Source organism: Halyomorpha halys, unplaced genomic scaffold (assembly GCF_000696795.3).
Source record: "Halyomorpha halys isolate HHAL.00 unplaced genomic scaffold, Hhal_1.1 Scaffold150.1, whole genome shotgun sequence".
Classification (NCBI taxonomy): domain Eukaryota; kingdom Metazoa; phylum Arthropoda; class Insecta; order Hemiptera; family Pentatomidae; genus Halyomorpha; species Halyomorpha halys.
The window spans coordinates 843,613-848,372 of NW_027113424.1; positions in this window are offsets into that span (position 1 = coordinate 843,613).

A 4,760-nucleotide genomic window follows, 5' to 3' on the forward strand; every position below is an offset into this window, starting at 1 on the left:
CCACCTGCCTGGAAAGTGGAGGTGTGGAAATTGTTTTCATGGTCAACTTGTTCCAAGGAGCTATCGGTTACCGTGCTCAGTTGCCCGTGAAACAGGGCCGCAGGGGTGGTCCTAGATGGGGTAGGTAATGCACTCTATTCCTCAGCAACGATCACCAGCTTTCTCACCTCCGACAGAATGGGCTCATTGTCGGGGTGAAGGGAATTAGCCATCTGATGAATATGTTAGCAGGGAGCGGTAGCCATTGTGCAATACTGGATACTGTCAGTCCAATCGGAGAAATGACAATAGCTCTCAGGATGGGGCCCAATAGTCAAAACAGGACTTGTTCAAGCTAATGCGGCACAAGTATCGTTATCTAAACAAAGAATATCCAAAAGTGAATGCAATGTACATGATTTGGTCCAAGATCATATCAATGTTAATCAAAGAAACGCTTTAACTCAAACTTGTCAATTTTAAAGCACAAATGAAATAATGCAAAAAATAATAAAATTCAATTGAAATGAATAAATATTGGTTTAAATACTTCTTTATGAGTTTGAAGTAAGAAATTTAATTCGAATATTAAATTTTATAAAACAAAAATCGAAAATTAGCCAAACAAAAGTTATACGTGTAACTTCGTGCAAAATAAAATTAGTACCATTTTATACGAGGAGAAGACGGTTGGGAGGTGCGGTCAAAATAAAACATAAATAAGTTGAAGTAACTTATTTAATCGTGCCAACGTTTCGGCCAGAATTTCTAGCCTTCATCGGGGCTAAAAACAGGACAAGATAACAACCAATGAATACAGAAAATAAAAAATATATATAAACAGGATAACATAAAGTAAATAATTGTACAGAATGGAATTAATAAAATAAAGTGATGAAAGAAGTGAAAAATAAAATGTATACATAGTTAATTGAATAAGTAGGTAAAATAACATAATTTAGGAAATAAAATAAAAATGAAGTTGTATAATACAAAGAAATATGGGTATATTAGTTTATTAATAATTTAAAAATTAAAATTATTGAAAGAAAAATAAAATTGAGAGAAAGAAAATATATGTTACAAATGAAATATGTAACCATAATATTAGATAAAGGGGCAAAATATATGTTAAGTTTAATAAAAGAAATGAACAGAAAAAAAAATTGAAAAAATAATAATATTATTATTGTGGTTTTCAAACCATTTCTTTTGTGAAACTTAACTTATATTTAAGTTAAAATAAGTGTTTAAGTAATTTAAAAAAATAATTAAAAAAAATAAAAATGAAGTTGTATAATGCAAAGAAATATGGGTATATTAGTCTATTAATAATTTAAAAATTAAAATTATGGAAAGAAAAATAAAATTGAGAGAAAGAAAATATATGTAACAAATGAAATATGTAACCATAATATTAGATAAAGAGGCAAAATATAAGTTAAGTTTAACAAAAGAAATTAACAGAAAAAAAAAAATTGAAAAAATAATAATAATATTATTGTGATTTTCAAACCATTTCTTTTGTGAAACTTAACTTATATTTAAGTTAAAATAAGTGTTTAAGTAATTTAAAAAAATAATTAAAAAATCTGGATATACTTGTTTAAAAAAGAAAAATAATATCTGCAAAATATTCGATGCCATAAAACAACAATTAAATATATTGTTTGGTTTATAAATATATAAAGCACAAAGCTCAATTATATAAAACAACAATTACTAAATAAATTATGCTGCTAGTAGTTAATTAATTGTAATAATTTAGCACCTACTGCCGAGGGTATGTAGCTAAATTCGTTTCAGGAATGTTATTGATAGAAGGTCAATATTTGCTTCTGTAATTTGCACAAATAGGTCTACTGCTAGATAATAAAGCTTTATTTTCTGTTTTGATTCCAAACAGAATGTTCCTCCAGAGCATCAATACAGTAAGTGATTAAATAATACATTACTGCACTACATAATTCTTCCTATCATCTGATAGAGGCGCGTGTATTTTATAATACATAAATAGTAAGACGTGTATCTGCACGCCTAAATATTTATTTTGAGTTTACTTACGGGTGGGGGTTATAATTAACAGTGTACACTATGATAAATGAGATAAAAAGTAAACTGAGGCGGGCTATAAAAATTAATAAAGTACGGACGAAAAAATAAGAAAATAAAAAAAAATAATAATAAAAAGGGAAAATAATTAACTAATCAGGACACCCACCTGGAATCAATAACTTTTTTATATACATAAATAAGATACCACAATTAAAGAAATATGTGTGATTTTAGCTGGTAAAAAACCAAACTTACGAAAAAATACTAGCTTCATCTGAATTTGGAAAACTTAACAAGACAAGTGAAGGTTGTAGTTCTCTTTTTCAAAAGGACAGATTTGTAATATTTTCAGATTTTTTTTTCTTTCCCGGTTAATAAACAGCCTTCTCAGTTCGACCTTTTATTTTTTTTAATTCCACATCAATAAAATAATGTTACTCTTATTTTATATAATTATTTAATAACTTTAAAAACTTCGTTACACCCTCCACTTCCGCCCTTTTTTTATTTTCAAATCCTTTTTATTTATATATAATTACAATTACAAATATATGATAATACATAGTATATATACAAATTACATACTGACTTTGTTTGCCGTATGGCAGTATAAGTTGAGTTACAGGGTCCGCTAAAGGCGGTTTCACATTGGTAACATACTAGTTGGGGGCTTACATAGAATGGAGAGGGACCACTCCGGCTGGTGGTGGTGGCGGTGTGATGACTTCAAGCTGCAGAGCCCGAAGTCCTTCCCTCGGCGAGGACGTCTACTATGGGGACAGTACTTTGCCACCTCCCAGGTCTTGGTGGAGGGGCGATATCTCTGAAGAACAGGTTGGCACAGGCCTTAAGCCCATCAAAAAATTTGATGTGCCTTCGGCCTATATACTCCGGCACTGAGGGTAGCTGGAGTTCCTGGTGGATGGTGGTGTTTCTGGCCCTCTGTAGTGTAGTTCCACGGACGATTCGCCGGAGGACGGAATTCTGATAACTCTGAAGCTTTTCTAGCGTTGTTTTGTAGAGGTGACGCAGGAGTGGTGCACCATAGAGCAGAGTCGGTCGGATTATAGCCTTGTAGATTTGCAGCTTCAGCCTTAGTGAGAGTTACAGCTTCCGCCCTCCGTGCTAGCCTTACTTATTTGACTTTGGCTAAGGGTTGGGGGAGGACTCCTCGATAAATCATTCAAGATCAGAAAGTGTCTTTCTTAAGTCCTGGGCGGTTGCCGTGCGGACTTTGATCCATTTCAACTTCGTGGCATGAGCTTCCGCTAAAGAGACTTCCGGTAGTGGCTGAATCTCTGCCAGTGGTTGGTTGGCTGCAGCAACAGGTTGGTTGCCTGCTTCTAGAGGTGGATTGGCTGGACATAAACACACTGGACATTGATACAAAAAATATAGGAAAGAAAGAACATAAGATATAACAGTTATAAACAAAAAAAAATATCAATAATAAAATCCATAATTATAAAGAAATATTTTTTTTTATTTTGGTTGTTTTTAAACGTAAAAATTATATGCAATAATAAAAAGCACATCTTGATGAACGGATTATGGACGGTCGTGTGGACCCGCCTCACTATAAACCCCAGGGAGCTACGAGCCTATATCACTTTTGAAATTTTTCCTTAAAACGGGAAGAGAAGACTTCAATATAGTTAATCGAGCAATATTTAAAAAGCCCCTGAAATTGAAAAACGGCTAGACACCCTCCACTCTCGCCCTCCGTGGTGGCCTTACTGACTTTTCAAACAGACCAATCTCTCACGAGAGGAGACCGTAGCAAAAAAAAGGCATTCCTTCCCCACCGGAACTGCCCCGCTAAGACCCCCAGGGAGCAAAGATCCTACACACTTTTAAAATATTAGCAACCCGGGAAGAGGAGACTTCAAGATAGTTAAATCGAGCAATACTTAAAAAGCGCCTGAAATTGAAAACTGCGTGAAGGGTTGAACGGGTCTGGCCCGGAAAGATTTCTCTCGGCATTCCCTCCTCCTTTCACAGTTCTTTTGCCAACTGAATCTTCAGCACCATGGATAGGAATTACATTCGACCATGTATTGGATAGTCTCCATCATCTCGCTGAGTTTATCAGCGATTCTGTTCTAGCGTGCCAGGAGTTCTGCTGCATACTGCCCAGTAGACTGACGTTTCTCTGATCATCATGAATATGTCCTCCTCTGGGATCCACCGTCCTCCTCCCAATGCCCTCCTTAATCTTTCTTTGATGACCCTCCAGAGGGTCTCTTCATCCGCCTGAATCTGATTTACGATACTTCTTTTTATCCGGCAGACCACAGCTGTTCAATGATTTTGCGTCCTCGCTGTCCAGTAGATTCTCCGATATCTTCACTTCTAATTCACCCCATCAGGTCCTCAGTTCCTGGGCGGTTGCCGTACGGACCTTAATCCATTCTAGTGTCGTGGCATGAGCTTGCGCTAAAGAGATTTCTGGTAGTGGCTGAATCTCTTCCGGAGGTGGGTTCCCTGCAGATAAAGGTTGGTGAATGCAATTTGAGGTTGGTTGTTTTGGTTCAGACCTTCCAGCTTTAGAACTGCTGCTCTCATTATTCCATTACTGGCCATAATTTAAAGAGAAGAATGATATAAAAAATTTCTTTTAGACTTAAAATTACTCCGTTACCCAATGTTCCCGGATTTCGGCTCCAGTTATTTTTTACTGAAGTGAAAACTAAAAATAATAGGAGAGAGAGGAGTGCGGAATGAAA